General features: G+C 38.9%; 1 protein-coding gene across 1 annotated transcript in view; it reads left to right on the top strand.

Annotated features, from left to right (window-relative positions):
• CHL1 (cell adhesion molecule L1 like) overlaps window positions 1-19,943 on the top strand; it is a 318,808-nt gene that overhangs the window by 95,175 nt on the left and 203,690 nt on the right. The window contains exon 2 of the mRNA XM_068960377.1: window positions 18,714-18,825. The gene's annotated coding sequence lies outside the window, so the exon portion shown is untranslated. The remainder of the gene's footprint in view (window positions 1-18,713; window positions 18,826-19,943) is intronic.

Below are 19,943 nucleotides of genomic sequence, written 5' to 3'. Positions count from 1 at the left end.
GAAAGAGCGAACGATACCTTGGAACGTATGCGTGCCCTTTCTAACTGAGCTCCCACAAAATGCAAAATGCTAACAGTCATAAAGTGTAATGCCGTCACAGTTGCTTTCCCTAACCATAATGCTACCCCTAACATTGACCTGATTCTTCCATCATTCTAGGAATACGCTTATAACCCAAAAACCAGGATGCTAATTTCGTCCTCATGTCTCCTTCCTAGAACATGTAAGAAATACTTGCAGTCATTCTGCATCTACAATCTCTGGCTTTTTTAACCTACAAATGAACCTGGACCCTAACCTTAACGTAAAACCTGTGCTAGTATACGAATGCATGGCTGCCAAGAAAGAAGAAAAACCTAGGAGGTCCTGATTTCAACAGGGCTTCCTGGAACTTTCAGAATGCCACGGTTTATTCAGCATTTGTGGTACCTTCCTTTTCTAGCGCTAATCATACACCTAACTCCAGCTAGGATCTTCCACGTGTAAAGAAATACGCTTCTTCCCATCCAGAGAGAACAATACTTGGGAATCCACTGATACTTGATACTGGTTATCAATGCATCACCCTTTGCTTACCGAACACCACAGTCGTATAGGATCTGTGGTTCCTCATTTTCTAACCCTAGGATGTGACCTAACTCTACCTGGAATCCTGGACACTTATGCCCAGAGAGATAAAATAGCAGCAAATCATGGGCTCACTCCAGTGCTCAGTGTGCCTTACAGATGTAAAAATACAAGCTCTTGTATCTATTCTTCCTACCTTTGCCTCCTGAAACTTTAGCAGTAAATTGGTTCTTTTGTCAGTGTAGGAGTATAGGGTTGTCTGGGAAGAGAGAAGCATAACTTGATACACATTGATCAGTTTTGCAATTGCAAATATGTAGAAGCTGTGGCAACCAAGTTGTTGCTGTAATCCTAACCCAAATTGTAATGCTAAGCAAGAGTCTCCATCAGCCTGGAATTGTGCTGCTACCTGGCAAGAAGGAACGTGAGTAAAGAATCTGTCATAGCCATCGGTAGTCCCCCAGGAACTTGCCAAATGGTGCAGTTAATGAAGACTAGGAATCCCCAGTTTTCCTCATCCTAACGTGAACCCGAACCAGAATCTTACATTGTTATGTGATCCACTTGCCTCTGTAATCAGAAGTGTGCACTGTGGGAGGGACTGGTGTTGCGTGGGTTTAGTCATCTGAAAGTTAGGCATCTGAGTTGTTGTAGGCTTTCTGTAAAGTCAGTGGAGGTAGGCACATCTTGAGTGTGAATCCACCCACCCTGCTCCAATTCCAGGGCAGATGAATTGCTTTCTAAAGGTGCTTCTTTCTCCCTGTTGGCTAGAGGGTAAGTCTGAACACTAGGTTTAAACTGGATTAGACTTTCAAACAGGTAAAATTTGATGAAATAGATTCCACTTGAGACCAACAAAATTTTGTAGTTCATTATTTCATCAGATATATTCATCTTGCATATCCTCATCCTATTTTTTTTGTATTTAATTTACATGCTTTTCTGCATTTTAAATGAACATACAAGTGCTTTTGGGTTTTTCACTTGAAGCTATGTCTAGTGCAATGGGACCTCTAGATACAGGTGTACTGTATATAAGGAATAGGAAACAGTAATAGGAAGGATTTAATATCTGTTTGGCTAGCTCACTAAGGACAAAACTGGTAAAACAATGAAGGATAAAGGTAGAATGTAATGTAACATATTTGATTTCCCAAAACTAATAAAGATACAGGAAAACTGTATCTTACTGCTGGACATGTGCTGCTGGAATGGTTCTATTGAGCTTATTCTAAATGTTACGAATCACACTTCTCGGTAAGTGCAGGAATGAAATGCACATAAAAGGTAAGATCCGTGAAAAAATGGGGATCTGAATTAAGCTTTTCAGCAAAATGCATGCGTGCCTGTCCTTCGGTAGCAACGCTTAGAACAGCAACACAGACAGAGCTATTCTTTCCTGGACTCGCTAGAGGGCACTCAGCAATTGTATTTTGCAGTTTTGTCCTCCATTTAAGAGATGTTAAATATTTATTTTCTTTACAAAACAAAAGACAATGCATATATTAAATGCAAAGATTTCTCAAGCATCACAATAGGATTTATTGGTGATAAATAATTCTCAACAGAAATGTAAATTAAATGCTGTGTTTAAATAGTGCTCTAATACAGCACTTTTGGGATTGAAGAAAGATGTAGTTCCAAATAACGGGTTTTTATTTATGTCTGAAGAGAGACAGGATAGTCTTGATTCATTATTGCATCATGACACCTTTCCACCGTGCTTACAGCTGATCAGGGAGTGAAGCAACTCCTGGAGAATATCCTCGGAGCAGAAGAGTGCTGGCAGAAAATAGGTTTCTCGACTGCTTTTAGCATAGGGAATGTGTTGAGGAAAGATAAGGTGAGAGGAAGAAGCAGGCAAATAGGGGGTATGGCTGCAGCGCAGTGGTACGAGCCAGAGAGGATTCGTCAGAAGTAGTAACCCATGAGTTAGCCCTTCACGTTCAAAGATAAACCAGCCAAATATAAGTCACTTCAGATAGTAAGTGCAAAATTGACTTACACCCACCAGCTATATGCCATGTTCATTTTTACCTCAACCACAGAAAGATTTTTTGGACCAGAGTTGTGAGGACAAAGCCCTGATTTTCATTGTGTAGCTGGAATTGCTTGTAACTTGCAGTAACATTTTCTAATGTGCGCTTGGGAATTCTGTTGCTAAAGAATATGAGTTCTCGCAATCTCTCTCAGTAAGCAAATGCTAGATTAAGTGACAGTACAGAGGAACCTACAGGATAACGTAGCGTACCCTTGAAGCAGTTCTGAACCGGAAACGTTGTTACGTGGCAGTACTTTGCCTGGACTAATCAATAACTTTTTTTGACTAATAAGGTAATCTCATCTAGATAAGTTTATCAGGTATTTTTGGTTTATTTACAGATAAATTACTTACTCCAAATGAGAACTGAGCTACAGCCTTGTCCTGAGCCCAGCCCTCCTCTTTAGCTCTTGGGACTGAGCAGGAGTCCAGTTGAATGGGAGCTTCCCCCAGCTTGCGTTTCTTCTGCGACTTTGCCTCTACACCCACCTCTAAGCCTACTCTGTGAAAAACTCTTAGGTTTCTCATAAGTGCACATGTATTTCCTTGCTAAGAAATTTGAGGCCTAACTATTTGGAGGCTGCTCTTATCGTGGTATGCTGTAAGCCCAATGGTGGCATCTATTGTTGAAATAAAGCCTCTTGGTTTTCACCAGAGGCCTTCCTGGTGCGAGAGGAATGTCCCTTCTGTGAAGGATTGGGAGAGGGAATTTGCTTTCTCGTAGATTGTCCATCCTCATGAGTTGGGTGTGATCAGAACGGTGCTTTGATCTCCACTATCATCAGAAAAAACTATGTGCATAACAAACATAGGTTTGTGACCTTGTCTCAGCTATTCAGACCTTTGACAGAGACTAAAAACTAGGTACAGGGAGTCTCTATATCCTCCTCTGAACTTTGTTTAGGATGCTTATTGTGATAGTTGGTTGAACTTTAAAGCCACCGTGAGGGCATAAACCCAACATTTTCCATTCTTCCAGGGACGTATTCTTCTTTTGTTAAAAGTCCGTCATTTGGCAGCAGACAAAATGCATTCTAAAATGTTTTACAGGAACCTGGTTTTACTAGTTCTACATTCTTCAGGTGAGAGCATTATAAAAAGGTAGATGCTCTTTATAATCTTCAGAAGGTAGTCAAAAATGTGTGTGCGAGCTCTGACCACAGAAATGAGCGTTACTGTTTTCTTTTCTATACTGTTCCTTTTATTTTCAGATCAACTTTTTGACAGATCAACTTTAGCAAAAAACAAGTTGCTTCTCTGTTCAGTAAAGGGGAGGTAGGAATTCACTTATTTTGAATTGTTTTAATAACAGAATATTTTTTCGTGCTTAAATGCTGTAAAGCCTACAAAATCTGATTGGTTAACAGGCTGCACAGTTGTTTGATGCCTCAAACTTCTGTTAAAATGCTGCTGCTTCAGCTTTTACCATTGTGAAAAATAGAAGAACTATGAAGCTTAATGTTCTGTACAGTTACATCATAGATGGATAAATACACAAAGGATTTTGGAGGTACAGATTCGGGGGAAAAAATTGCTTAACAGAATCATACGTGTGCTGCAGTACTAACAAAGTTTCCTCTATGGACCAAACATGACTCTGGATACAGCTAAGGATTTACCAGTACTGTGGTGAGCTTATACAAATTAGATTTTTTAATTCTAATTGAGAATGTGTCCCATTGTTTTGGAAGAGAAGAAAAGGTCAGACAGGTATTTGAAAAAAACATTCCAAGTGTTTAATCATCGTTGTATTATATATCTGGGAGCAAAGACGTTGTGTCTGGCTTTTGTAGGTATTCTGTAGCAGAACATCAAACACATGCACGAAAGGGTAGAACTGATCACAACAGAAAAGTAAAGAAATCAGGTGGCGAGCTGCTAAGAAAAAGATCTAGTCTTTTTAAAACCACATTTCGGTAGCTGAATTTTGCTATGATTTTTAACTGAATGTAATGAGAAGTAAAAACCAACATTTAAATTGGCCAATGCAGTGTAACAGAACGGGTTTTGAACGGAGGCCTGTTGTAGTTTGTTTTAGAAGAGGTTTCTTTTTATAACCATGAGAAGTGCTGGAAAAACATAGGTTGATGGGTGCAGGAGATGATTAATTCAGACGTCTGTGGTTTTCCTGAGAAAGGGTTCAATAAGAATTTGTGGGTGGGAAAATAAGGAAGAAGAATGAATGAATTAAAGGTGTATCCCAAAACTCATATCCCTCAGTGTCTCTCTTAATGTCAGAGAGTTCATATGTGTTCAGCATGTAAGGTCCTTAACATTTGGATTCTTGCATTTCACCCATGTTCCATAAATCTGAAGAAAGAGATTTCTGTTGTGTACCTACAGACTTAGACATTTTGTTATGAACACATTTATAAGTAAGTTCTCAGCTGAATTTTCTGTGACTTCATTTTGAAGGAAGAGGCCTGGCACTGACCACCATTTTTGTTCTGCTTGTTCATATACAAATCATTACACTTGTAACAGCACCAGACGGTAGTGCTGGCATGCGACAGTACATAGGCTCCTCCAGTTATACCTCGTTAAAAGCTGATTTTCCAGCCTGCTACTGCTAATAATCATAAAGGAAGAAAAATAATTTGATTTGGGAAATAATATAAAAATGCCTTATAGAAAATCTTACTCAGGGGTCTAGTGTCTCTCTTCTCCTGTGTGGGCCATACTTGCTAAAAATGATTAATGAAAAGTGATAGAAAACTAATACCATAAGTCGCTAATACAGTTTTCCTCAGGCTTCCTAACTTTCTCACCCAGGGAACAACGTATTCTGGCATGTGACTTTCACTGATGTAATTATAGGTTGAGATCTCTAATGACCTCGACTGCAACACTTGATACCTTAAGTCTTGTCTGGGTGCCTGGTGGTGCAATTATTTGACTCCTTCAGTCACAGCCATGAGAGCTAATGGAGAGAGTACAATCCATTAAGTCTGTCTCTGCCAGTACAAGGTAGATACCCAAAAGGTGGAGTTCCCTAATTCATTTGGTGGCAGCTAAATACAAAGTTAGATTGATTTAATAACTGCTGCTGAAAACCCAGCCGTCTCGTTGCTTTTAAATACAACCTGTAGGTGTTTAATGCCTACAGTAAATAGACAATTTTGACTTAGATACCTATATGAAGATTTCAGGAACCTGATCTTAGGCATGCAGGTTTGTAGGCTTTGGCTGTTTCCTTTAAAATCATCCTCTATTACTCATCTGAATGTTTGCAAATGCTATAATCCTCTCATTATATTCTATTTTGCATTGCCCAGCAACAAATACCAGTGTGACTAGAGTGATAAAAACAACGAACTGGCTCAGAGTAGCATCTCCTAATAAAGATCAGAGGAATGAAGAAGACAGTTTTTTCTCATTTTTCTGCATGGCATGATGCACGATGTGAAAATTCATAGTAATTTCACTACATAGAAATCAAATTTAATCAATACATTCGAATTGCAGTCCCAGCATCTACAGAAATAGTTTTCAGGATTAATCTTTCTCTTTAATTGTGCTACACGTTTCAGTATGCAAAATTTTATATTTAAATAGGAATAAGATGATTTCCTTATTCAAGCTATTTAAGACAGACAATTAAATGCTACAGCTAATATATTAGGTATTTTAGATTTTTATTTCCATTAAAAGTGATTTTTAAGTACGACATAAATGACCTGAGACTCTACATAGGCTTTTCTAACTCTTTTTCTATATTGTCCTGCTTTCTATTTTTCCCTCAATATTGCCACCTTTGAAACAAGGATCAGGACAACCATTCATGCAAACCCATACAAGCTCACTAATTTGCAGCTACTTATTACCATAATAGTATCTTAACTTTTAGCTTCCTCTTTTTCCCTTTCCTAATAGGCTCAGTAACGGAGGTCAAATTATCCCCAGTAACTTCTCCATACTTCTCCCACCATCTTATTTTTATATGCAGCTAATTTCTTTCTTGATTTTTACTTCAACCTCTGCTTTCAGAGCAGAGCAATTACTTAATTTACTTGTAGGTAAACTGTTGAAGAGTGGTACAGCTGTCCTCTCCAAGAAAGGAGTGGTGGTTTATGTCTAGCCCAAGTCTAAAGCCCTTCTTTAACAGGTTAGAGAAGTTACTTCTGTTCAGATTTGATACTGTTTATCTGTTCTTAGTTAAGGTGGCGAGGTCCCTGGAAAAAGGTTTATTGTTGGAAGCCTCCTGGGGTTTTTTGGGTGCCTTGCTATATCATAATTGAGAGTAAGCAAGTAAACAAACTGGAAGATATCCGAGATGTGCTTTCAAAGTGGCACTTCTTTGTATCACACCACTAAAATAGATAGGTCTTGTCATGCTATTATATAACGTTGAGATAATGAGCTGGAGAAGTTGGCTATCTGTACTGGACCCTATAGTTAGCATAGTAACACTGACCATGAGTTTCTATGCATGCGTCACGTTGTTTCAAAACAATGTTAGAATGAATTAGTGTGAAATCCCAGTGGAAACATGACCTCTAAGAGCCATCATGTCCCTTTGAGATGATAGGACGTAGTTTTTTGGTTCTTGTATTTCTTAATGCCTTTTCCCTTCCTCAGTCGTTTTAGCAAGGAGACAGTCCTCAAGAGCTAAGTTTCAGGCAGACTTCCACATCTGGCTTTCCAGTTGGCACTTGCTAAGGACTTGCTAAAGTTTACTAAGTTCCAGCCAAATCCAAAGGCTTTATGGCTACCAGAGGCTCCTGCTGACTCACATTTTTGTCTAGAGACAATGCAAAATTACAGCTATAAAATATCACAGTGATTACTTTTGGTCATATTTGAACATAGGACAGTGAAATCTTTTGACTAAACAAATTAACAAGACATATGTTTAGGAAAAAACAGTATTAAGACCTAGCTTAAAATGGGAGCGGGGGAGTGTTAGGCTGAATGAGGAGCACTCCCTAAATCCATGCTGATGGTGTATCTCTTGAAGCTTTTTTCCTAGGACTTTTGTGCTCTGTCATGAAACTGTTCTGTTTCCATACTGGCCTTTATACAACTGCCTGTAAAACGATCTTTGGCACATGGCATCTATAATGTATTTCAGAAAGAACATAGGATGCTGGGTGCTTTAATACAAGAAATCTTTATGGGTGTTGCAAGACGGGGTTCAATGTACTTCACTGCACAGCGTATCACAGCAAACATGCTCTCCCGTTCTGCCGACAAGAATATTTGCTTTTCGCTGCACAACTATCGTCCACTTGGCTGACAGAAGCTGTTGTGACATTACGGTGTGTATCTGGGTTTTAAGGCTGAAAAGTAAGGCTGGTCTCTTGTGCGTGAATTGAGTTTTTGTTTGAATTTTGACCCACTGGAAAGTTGGCTGCTTATTTTACTAAAACAATCCCAGAATACTAAGCAGGTAATTAATTTACGTTCTTTGCCAAGAGTCAAAAGGCATTGTTCACCAGGCATTGAAAAGCTGCAAAGATTTTCATGAACGTTTCAAAAAGACATGACTAATATATGACTAGATTTTGTGTGCAAATTCTAGCAGCAAATATTAATATAAATATTCCATTTTATTTTATTAGAGCCTATATTTTCCTAGCACTTGCTTCAGGTGCACTGTGTGGTTGTAATTGCACTTACTGAACTGGCTGCAGTGCACTCGGAGATGACTAGTTTACTTATACTAAAACAGTTTCTTTCTTGCAAGTGAAAGAGAGCGAGACGAGCGACATTAGGAGAAGGCACTGCCTTCTAGCAATAGCAGGAAGATGAACAAAGTCATTCTGGTTTGCCTAAAAAACCAATCATCTTGAGTATTTTGACTTGAGTTTTTTGCCTGTATTTTTCTGTTGCAAATCTGTTTAAGGAGAACAAGGCTACTCTGGCAGAAGGCTTCCCTGGAAGGACAGCTCTCCCAGGAGCTGTTCCACTTTACTGGGGGGACCTGTTCAGTGGTCCAGGAAGTCGTGAAATAAGTGAAGCATTGCCAGTCAAGAAAAGGGATAGCTTAAAGAGAGATCCTGGCAACCTCGCTAGTAAGTGAAACCCCAGGGAGCAGGCCAGTCATGCTTGAGCTAAATAATGAGGGGAACTGTAAAGCTGACTCGGGACAGTCTGTTGAGCTGAAGAAGTTACTCCCTCTTGCAAGTAAAAGAGTGAGAGGACTCACTGGACAGGGTATTTGAGGAGATGCTAAGGATTAATGACATTGTTACGTGGGCAGAATTGGTAAATTAGGGACTCCAGTTCCCTTAAGTGGTAAATGAAGGACCTCAGAATGAGGCAGGACTTATTGTTTGGTGGAGGAGACCTTAGAATGAGAAATCTAAAGGTTTACAGTGTACGGCTCCTTCTGGTGGAGTTCTTGAAACTTGCTTGTTAGATATCTTGGGTCAGATGGCTGTAAAGGGCGGGTGTGTGGATAGGGGGAAGCCTTCATCAATCTGTTACCTGTTTGCTTTTGGGGTCCTTTGCGCAAGACCTTCAGAATTTCTGCTGCTCCTGCCCCGCATGTGAGTCCTGATAGGAATATTTGAGGCACTGCTAAGCCCAGGCTGCCTGACAGAAGCTCGTTTGGGAAAAGGAATGATGTAGTCTTGAGTAGGGTGTCTCTAAATGCTGCTACGTTTTAGCAGTTTGGGACTTGGCTAAATGTTCAATGCTAGCTTCACTCCTGTCCAGATTGCTACAGCAAGGATGTTGCAGATTTTGCCACAGGTCAGTCAGGAACTAGTTTTAACTCTGTGCTCTGGAAGGAACTGTGTCACTTCTACATATGCAGATTTTGAGGACCTGAGTGCATCAGCCTGAAGCTGCAGGCTAGTCAAGCAGTTTAACAACACGTTGAAAAGATAATTAGGTGATTTTACAGAAAGATCTCAGACACTGGGTTTGATTCCTCCCTGAATTGCTTTTTGTGAAAAACAAAGCATCTCAGACTTCTGCTGGCTTCTCACTGTCTGAATTATTACACAGCTATCAGCCATATGGGTTTTAAAAGGCTAAAAGAGAATTGGAAGGCCTAGATCTGTGATGTGCCCAACAATCTGCAATATTTTCTTCAACTGAGAGAAAGAAGCAAGGGGAGGTGACAAGACAAAGCCTTCTGGAAGTGCAAATTAAGCAAGAGCCTGTACAACAAGCAGTTTGGCTGAAGAAGTCAAAACTAAGAGAACTCATGTTTATTTTGCTTCTTAATTTAGATTACAGGCTGCTCTTTGCTGATGATGTGTTTCCCTGTGTTTAACATCTATGATTATTTTGACATGCTCTAAAGTGCATGTACATATTTTGAATACCATGTTTTTATCAAAAATACTTTGGCTGTAGTAGAGTCATCTGTAGGCACCATAGCTCAAACGCTTTTGGTCAAAAAGAAAAGCAAACAAAACACTATAAAGCAGCAAGGCAGTAGCAATCCAGTCCAAAGTGTTCAGGAACCACCTTTCTTATAGCTGAAAACAAATTCGAAAAAAGCTATGTTTGTCTTAAAGTTTCAAAGTACAAAGTATTTTGAGAAAAAATGGCGGTTGTCAGTATGAAGTGTTTTCTTTTTCACATTGGTCATTCAGTGAACTATATGTGAACTAATATATTTATTCATTTCCCTTAATGAAAAGAAAGTTATTGTCTTAAAATCTCACTAAATAGCTAATGGAATAGCTTAACTAAATTATGACCAGTATTGATCCAATTGTGTAATTATATGCTGATGTCCAGTCACTTAAAAATGCATATAATTAATTGTATGTATGGCAAGCACATTTCTAAAAAAAAAAAACAGATTAATGATTTGATGGCGTGATCAAGCACTTAGTGGCTTTTGGGTGATAAATCATTTGAGCTCTTTCATACATGTGGTATTTAATTATGGTCATTTAGATGTGTGCCTATTGTTGTGCCAATCCATAAACTGAAGCAATCAAAACATTAACTCAAATATACATAATGGAAAGTTACTATATCCACAGCCTTATAGTTCCTGTGTGAGCAAAGCTGCCATTCAAGTCAAGGCAAATTTGGCTTCTAGGGGAATATAAATTTCTGGTTTTACACAGAACTTAACATTTTGATTGACTTTTAATTGTTTGGGATCCAAAACTTTCTGCATATACTTCTAAAGCAGAGCAGTCTTCATGCTACAAAATTCTGCAAAAATAATAAAATAAATAGATAAGGAAATGAATACATGTGTCCTCCACCTGTTCTGTCCATATTCACTGGAGTGGTTACGAGGAAGTGCTTTCCAAAGGCCAGCTATAAAATCTGAAGGCATACTAGCATCGCACAAGAGGTCTCACACAACTACTGCTAAACCGGGGGCTGTCTGTCCACTCTGGTATGAATTTGGAGATCTGACTTTGATATTTGTCTTCTTTTGCACACTAAGAAACTGAATTGGAACCAGTGGACTAATCGATTTTATTCCAGAAATAGTATTTCATACACAAAGTCTCCAAACAAATTGATTTTTCTTCCCCCTGGAAATCACCTTTGTCTTTTGAGAAGTGTTGAGCGCACGGCAGGTTCATTTCTTTCCCAAGGAGAGCTGGCTTGCGTTGGAGATAGAAGTTCATCTCTCCTTCCCTATTTCTGCATCTGTCTTTGGGAAAATCCCTTGTCTGTTTAATTTCACAGCCTGCCTTCTGCTAGTCTGTACCTTGTAAGAAGTTGCGAAGAAATTCAGAGGAACAACAGAAGTTCACAGCAACGCAGCAGTTCGCCCATTATTTCTATACTGTAGAAAGAGAAAGTGAGATTAAATGTGGCTGGGGGCTGCATTAACAACTCAGGTGGTGAGAAGCCTGTAGAAGCTTGGGATACTTGTCACAGATTTCTTTATAAAACCACGTAATCATCTTTTCATTTTGGTAACCTGCTGGACTAACCTTCAGTCTAACAGTAAATGAATTGAGCATTCAACCGTTCTGTCCCGCTTTGTGTTTTGAATGGGTAAATCAGAATAATTGCTGAAGTTAAGTGAGGTGGAGATTAGTACATCAGAGAACTGCACTTGCACTTTTGAAAATCACTTTCAACTAAGAAACTTTACATAATTCTTTTAGTGATTTGGAGTTTTTGTTTGTTTGTTTTTATAGGGCTAACCCAGATCCCAGTACAGTCAGTGGGAGGCTTTCCACTGACTTCAATTAACTATTGGATCAGGCCTAGGAGATTCTTGTATGTTAGTCAAGGATTTCCTGATGGCTCCTGATATCTCTATACAGTTAGTGCCAGTTGCCTTCAGCAGCTTGAGCTGTCTGTTGTTTTTGTGCAGTGGACTCAGATGAACTACAGAATACAGCAGGATTGCTGTGCTGTCCTCCTCCTTTATAAGCAGGCAGGAGATGCGCTTTATCTCCACCTTCCTTGTATTTATTTATCCCTTGACAGAGTATTTGTTTATTATACTCCATCTCCACAGGCAACCTGAGGAAAGCAAACACGGAACTTCTTTAGTGAATCTTCAGAATGTTTATTATTTTTGTAAAATTTCATTTAATACTGTCATATTTTTTCTATATTTACAAGCACAAGCAAATAAGCAAAACAGGCAATGCCCTCAAGAACCCATTGGGTTTATTTAGTCGCCAGGGTGTTCTGAGGTTAGCAGGGGCACCTATTCAGAAACTTCAGCAGTAAATGTAGGCTATTGAGAGGTAAGGGGTCTAGCAATGAGGCCTAGAGCTGGGGCTTGGCTGATGATTTCTTGCACATTAAATCTTGGGTTGCTTTGCGTATCATTTTGCCGAATATGATCTTAAACCAGAAAATTTAGAAATCTGTGTGTAGAACTCCACGTGTTCTGGTAATGTAAGCACTATCTCTGATCCTTCTAGATCTGTGTAGTGACATCGATGTCCATGTTGAACTCTGCTGAAGTTAATGTATTGAAATGAAGGATTATAATTTACATCTGAATATTTGATGAGGAAAAAAAAAACTCCACTATTTGAATGGACTGTAATAAAGAAGGTCAAATAGGAATGAGAGACTATTTCCTTTTGTGTTGCTTAGAGCCAGTCTTTCATGGCTTCTCTTAAAAGGACTATTCTGATGATTTTTGGTGTAAGCAGGGGGAGGAGCTGTAAAGAACATGTGTCTCTTGCTTAAATGTCATTGCAAGCTGTTACTATTAAGCAAGCCCAGAGAAGGAATGAGAGGAAACAACACAGTGATGTATAAGGCACTGCAACGCTTTTGTTCTGTGCCAGCGCAGCACTGAGAACTGAAGCAGAATTTTAGCCATGCTGCAGTGACATTTGTAAATGAGAACATGGCAAGCCTGTTAGTTTGGCCGGAATAAAATGCTCTTTTTTAAGGGTGGAAAAAAAAAGTCTGGCTTAATGAAAAAGTGGAATGAGTCCAGGAAAAAAAAAATAAAAAGGTTTAAGAAGCAAAACAGAATTTAGAAACAGCAGGCATGCCAAAAAGCAAGAGTAATCAACACAGGAGAAAGGGTCTTGCAGAGGCAGAGTGAGTGGGATTGCAAGGGAAAAGACAGCTAAGAGGAAAAGAAAGGCTTCTAGAAGGGCACAGAGGGTTTGAAAGCTAAAATGAAAACAAAAGGCCAAGGGGGAACATTCAAATGGTACAAAGAAAAATGAATGATTGTAAGGCATCTCAAGAATGTATGTGTTACAGAGTCTGTTGACAGGAGATTTTTTTTTCATTTTTGCTTGTTATGAGTTTTATGCTGCGCTGTTTTATATTTAATATGAGAACAAATTGTTATGTGGAATATATGATCCCCATTTCAGGGAGCTGTGGAAAGCTGATGTTACTCCGTTGCATTTCATGGGTCTGTAACATAATTTGCCGTTTTCTTTCATTTGCCTGAGAGAGTGACTGCAGGTGTCTTTGACCCTGTGTTTATGCACGAGGTAACTAGGTACTATAGCAAGTGCAAATTGTAAAAAAAATAATAAGCAAGTTAAAGGTTAAAAAAAAAAAAAAAAGTAGAGATTCATTTAAAGAATAAGAAGAGGAATTACCCTCTCTCAGGACTAACCCAGCACAGCAGCCAGTCACATCTCACAGGAGATAATGACTAGGCCATTTAGGAGCCGAGATGGGCTATCATGTTTGGTTTCACCTTTCTAGCTATTGCTGCTTCTTGGAAAAAGCATAAGGCTGTTGCTGTCTCTTTAGACTTAGGGTGCTGGCTCCTCATGCTGCTTCTTGCCCAGTGAGGCACCAGCTCTTTCTGAGGTACTGCTAAGACAGAGTTTGAAGTCGTCTGGAAAACCGACTCTTACACATGTACTTGTCAGTAAGTTATGGACAAGAGTATAGCAGAACACCAGCACATCCATCCTGGAAGGCAAGCTAAAACTAATCTATTAGAAATAACCTCTCAGCTTTACTAGGCTCCACATCAGAAGGGAAAACACCTGAGGCTTCATTTATGGCCTCTCTCATAGGGGATTTGTAACCTCTGTCCCTGTGAGAAGGTGCTTGCCCTTACGGTGCAGGCAGAAAGGAACTGTTTAAAATTTCATGAAATTAAGCAGAGATTATCTGTGGGATTTACTGACACAGCCCATTTCCAGATAACTCGAACTGCCCCTCTGAGTCATGGCCGCCCGGCTTGTGGGCCGCGCGGTGCGGCCTCAGCGCATCGCGGGTGCCTCGCGTCGCTCCGGGCAGATTGCCTAGTGCTGAGGGCTGGAAATCGGGGTCGAAATTGAATCTCTGGAATGAATTGGCCCCTGGATTATTAACACAGCTGATGAACTCTGAAACATTATTTCAGACGAGGGAGGGGCTAGTCACAAACAGCATGTGTGGTATCTGGCTGATTTTCTGCAAGAAATAACAATGAAAAGACAGGCTTCCTAGGAGCATAAGGACTGTTTCGGGAAATCTGAATACTTCTTGGAAGGCTCCTGAGGATTCAGGTTATTTACCTAGTAGCTGGAGTCCTCAAACATACAGATCAAGGAGACAGAGTAAGTGTGAATTGGGCCTGTGGCCTGTTAGAGAATGTCTGTGGCCGTGCGAATACAGCAGGTGTAATGCCTTGGGAATTAGTAATCGGAAACGGGAAATCACAAAGCATTTTACCAATTTCAAATGCCAGATTTTAAATTTTTTCTGTCTTAATGAGGATCCTAAAACGGATCTTTTAATACGAAACCTTAAAAGCAAAGGCTTTGACTGTCATCTTATTAAGGTGAATTGATAGAGCGTGAATTGATTATTAGAGTATTGATTTTTTTATTGGGATGTATTTTGATGTTTACTTCCAAAAAGTTGAAAATATTGCTGTACATTAGCAAGGGTTTTTGAAAGCAGTTCTTGCTGTTTCACTTCACAGAGATTTACACCTTCAACCAACGATGCAGTGATTTCATTAAATATGGGATTTAAGTAAACCTCCAAACTGAAATTCATCTGGTCTGACATCAAATCCAGGCAAAAATGAAACACATGGAAAACAGTACTTTAGATAGGGCTATTAAGAGTAATTAATACAAAATATAACTGACAATTGCTTAGCAAGAGTGATATTTGGCTTTAAGAGGCCCTCTATGTTTATGGTGCTACACAGTACAATAAAAAATAACAGTCTGATTTACCGAGATGAACATAAAGCGGTAGCAAATGCAAATATTGGGCTTTTTTTATCCACACACAGTGCCTTCTCTCAGAACAGTGCAGGTGGACAAGGGCTAGTACATAAACATTAATGAAAACTTTGGAAGGCATTTTCTAGTTTTTTCAGGTTTTCATTTGTATCAGTGCAGACTGGATTTTAATTCTTTTGGGAAAGGAGGCGATGGCTTTTAGTGTTGGTATGATTTACATATAAAAGATTCATCTGTTAACGTCAGCGGGCTGTGTAGTATAATCAATTATCCAAGGGCAGGTGGCTCATATATGCTGCATATGTGTATACATGTATGTTCTTTCTCTGTTACTTTGTGATGGCTTCAAGTATTTTTTTTATGTCAGTTCCTGCATATAGTTTAAATGTTGATCCTGTACAATCTCATTTGTTCGTATGCTCACACTATTACTCTTGACGCACTAAAACCTCCAGTATATCTCTTTTACTCATCAGTTATTTTTCCACTCTGTGGTGTCTCTAGATAACAGTATAAAGGAGGAAAGAAGGTAAAGAGATGAGCAAAATAACTAAAGAATATGTAATGGAATGAATTTTAAAAAACCCAGCAACATAAGGAATCGGTAACTAATGAGTAGAAAGTATCATACAGTATGTCATTCATTTAGCACGCTCTATACGTGATAGTACCAGATGGTGCCCTGAGGGACTTGAATGTTCCCATCTATGCTCCAACACCACTAAAGAGGTGAGATGAGAAAAGGAGATGAGATAGATAACACCAATCTGCCCAGCAGAAAAATGATTATGATTACATAACTAATGACCCAGGGAATTAGACAATATCAAAGATAGGAAGCATGCCAATTTGTACTGTGACACATTTGAACAGCAAAAGCAATATGAGGACAGTATAAGAATAGTTTATTTGAATGCAAAAATAGAGTGGCTAAGAGGAAAAGGTGGTTCCTTATAAAGCCTTCAAAACTGTTCTGTTCCTTTGACAGCAAATTCTTTAGAGGTTAGTTGATGGAAATCCACTGTTTTGTGTTATTGCAGTAGTACTAACTGGGATGTGCATTTACATGGTCTCTCTTTGTAGTACTTAGCTCAGCTGGGACCTTGTTAGAATCTGATTTTCTTACACTTAAGTTAAATAGTGCTCCTGTTGAACGCAGTAGTAACAGGATTGAGACCTTAACGCTGCTCTTGAGGAAAAGCAGCTTGCAGCTTGTCTATATAAGAACTGTCAAACTGGTTCTTAGTCTGTTTTGTGGCACAGTTTAATGCTGTGTGTCTCCTACTACTGTTGGCTTTAGGGCACTGGGGAACAGCCAGAGGGCTGAGTGTCATGGAAATGTAGTCTGATGTGGGAGCAGGCAGAGAGCTTGGGCCTGGATCTTAGGAAAGAATAGGACAGTGACACTACCTAACTAAAGGCTACTATGAGTCAGTACAGGTGATTGAAATATTCCAGATTAAGAGAGTTTTATTTTGGAATGCTGGATTATTTTGATGAAAGATCAGATTACTCAAAAAAGGCTTTGTTTAATCACCTCCTCGCCCTAGTTATTCTGATTTTTTTTTTATATATATTTTCTGTATTGTTTTCCTTTGAGATCTGGGAAGAGGATGGCAAACTCTCTTTCCGCTGTAACACTCTGGTGCTTGTATCTGCATACACCCTAAATACACTTTTACCAGATATTTTGATTTCTAAAAGTAGCTTTGGTGTGCAGTCCTTCAGAATGGGCTTAGAGGACTGGCTCTAAGTCCAAAATGGTATAAATTGCGGCTTTTTACCATCTGTTGGAAAAATGTTAATGAGCTGGTGATCTCATTCTGTGTTTTAGACAGGTGTCCACATCCCCAAAAATGTGACTACAAATGACATCTTTGTTGACAGTCTCATCAGATTAATTGGACTTCTGGACTGAGCTAATTCTCACATCAAGAGGCTTGAGAACATACTGTCAGAGCTGTGTGAAGAACCTTGAACTGCTGTTTCTTGTGCTGTTGCCAGATCATAACAGCTTTGATGGGCTGGATTAGGAAATCAATATACACACATTGACATGCTAATCCCTTCAGGGACACTCATTAAATAACCTTCAGATAAAGGGGCCGTAACAGTATGCATAGAATCAATGACTGCAGCAGAGCGCTAGATTTTGTTTTGTTTGTTTTTTTTTTTAAATAATTTAATGTAAAAGCATATAAAACATTAAAAATCTGAATTAAACCTGTAAAAGCATGAAATTGGGCATTAAAGTGAGCTAAAGCATTAAAAGTATGAAAATAGAACCCGATTTTCATTGTACACAAGCATTAATGTGAAGAAGCTCATAGGAGTGAAAGGGATCTTGCTAGGTCATGAGTTCAGTCCTCTGCTATAGGAGATACCCATGTCGTGTAATACCTCTCATAAACCCATCAAGCACCATTTTAAAACTAATTAGAATTTTTATCCTCTTGGGACCCTGCTCTGTAACCTTCTCCAGTAATGGTTAGAGACCTTCATCTAATTTCAGACTCAATTTATTCCTGGCTAATTTATACCTGATTTTTTTCTTCCTTTAGCTTACCAGTCCTTTCCCCCTCCTTGTTGGCCACATGGTATATTTGTTAGACAGGAGCATCTTCTCTCCATTTTTACATTGTAAAGCTGAACAAGCAAAACTTGGCAAATACAGTCTCATAAAAGTACTGCATTGCCCTGTTCATCACAGTAGTCCTTTTCTGCCCCTGTTCCTGTACAAGTTCAGTTTTTCTGAACATCGGTGTCACCAATTTTTCGTGCTCTGCACAACATGCCACCGTCACACTTCACCATCTGATTCCTTGCCTCATATGAAATATACTCATTTTTGAAGGTTGATGGCAGAACAGTGACAACCCTCCCCACCCCCCCAAGACATTTCTGATGGAAGGCAAAATCTAAAAATAACATTTTAAGTTAAATGCAGTGACCTCTGTTGAAAGAGGGAGTCCAGGATCCCAGGCTCCAGCCAGGAGCCGGGGTTCCCAGCCAGGCATGCGTCTGCGAGGTTATGGAAGTCGAGGCTTGCAGTTCCACGCAGGGCAGCAAATGTTAGCTTGCCCAGCAGTCTGCCAGGGCAGATGGCTGAAACCCTGCCAGGGTGTTTGAGAAGTGCTATATTTGCCCTACGCTTTCTGATTGCAATGAACCAACGACAGTAGTTCATTTCCAGTGGGGGAAAAAACACTGAACTATTCTAGGTGAATTTCGCTTTATATTTTGCTGTTAAAATTGCTGTCACCATATTTAAATAAACAGAACTACCTCACTCTTATGCCATTTTAAAATTTGCACCAGAGAGTCAAACCATGCCTTGTGTACTTGTTAATACTTGAATATTTTGTATAGAAGAAAACTCTGGCATCATGTTTTCAAATGGGATGTTTTCTTTAACTCCTCAAAACATGCTTTTTTTTTGCAGCACATTGACACTGAAATGATATTGGGTATAATGTTGAGTGTATCGGATTTATTCTGAAAGTTACATGTGATTTATTTTTTAATTATGTCTGTAGGGGCACTTCTTCGGCAACTCGTCTGAAGTACCCAAGGCTCCCAAATGTTGTGTTGTGGAATTTTTCAAGATTATTGAGCAGTCAACCCCAACCCCCACCCTGGTGCTTTTAGGTAGGTCTATTTATTGTTCTTGTCTAGTTAAATCACTTCCTATTGGGTAAAGAATGTTGCAAGTTCCAGTATTGTAGCTAAATTAAATGATAAATAGGGTTTAAGGCATTTTGGGAGCGGAGTGGGAAAGAGAAGGAGAGCAAAAAAGTTCAGATACCTTCATTCTTGTTCTTTACTGAGACCGTATGTTCTAGAGTCACTCTCATGCTTTCTACTTAAAATACATGGACAGCTAACAAGGCTTCTGTGGCATAAGTTTCTATAATTACATGTATATTTTGGTAGTTGTGATTACAATGTTTTAATGAGTAATTATTCTAATTACCAGTCAGAAAAAATGTCTCTCACATATTTAGCAACTGTCACAGGGTATCCCAAACACACACAAAAAAGTCCAATGAAAAGTGAAATGGAGTAAGAAAATTTCTTTTTTACTCATGCAAGGAAGCTGCATTATCCTTTATAACTGGCTTCCTCAGTGAAAAGAGCAACATAAGATCTTCTTGAGTTTACAAGATGAAGCCAAAATGAGAGTACTGTAATGCTTTTTTTTAAATCAGCTGCTAACCTAACCTTGTTTTACAGCAGCATGATTCATTGTAGTTTTCACAAAAAAAAGGAATGCTATATATTATTGCAGTGTTACTTTTTTTCTGTTACAATTTCTTTCTTTTTGGTTTCCTGGATTACTAAAAACAAACAAAAACATCCTTTCACACTGAAATAGCCTTTATCTCAGGCCAAAAGACTGATTTTCTAAAAAAAAAAATTGCAGAAAAAGAGCTCAGTAGTTTCTAGGTTCTGGAATGGAAATAAAATAGTTTTCATATATTCACATGGAGTTGTGCTCAAGTGGTAGATGAAGCTAAGAATAAAAAGCTTGCCTTACGCGATGGTCCTTCCAAAAGAGGTTCAGCCAGCAAGAAATTTAATAACAGTATAGGCAGAATATAGAAAATAGTATTTCATGTAGGAATATTAGTGAAAAATATCTAGGAGTCTTGAATGAAAGCTTCTCAGAATAAAGAGGTATAGATTCTTCATAAGAAAATATTTATGGTTTTAATTATAATACATATAGCCTTTATTATGAGCTTTCTGTTACCAGACTGTAGTTT

The sequence above is a fragment of the Struthio camelus genome, chromosome 14 (assembly GCF_040807025.1).
Source record: "Struthio camelus isolate bStrCam1 chromosome 14, bStrCam1.hap1, whole genome shotgun sequence".
In the NCBI taxonomy this organism is placed as follows: Eukaryota; Metazoa; Chordata; class Aves; order Struthioniformes; family Struthionidae; genus Struthio; species Struthio camelus.
This window is presented reverse-complemented; position numbering and strand designations above follow the sequence as displayed.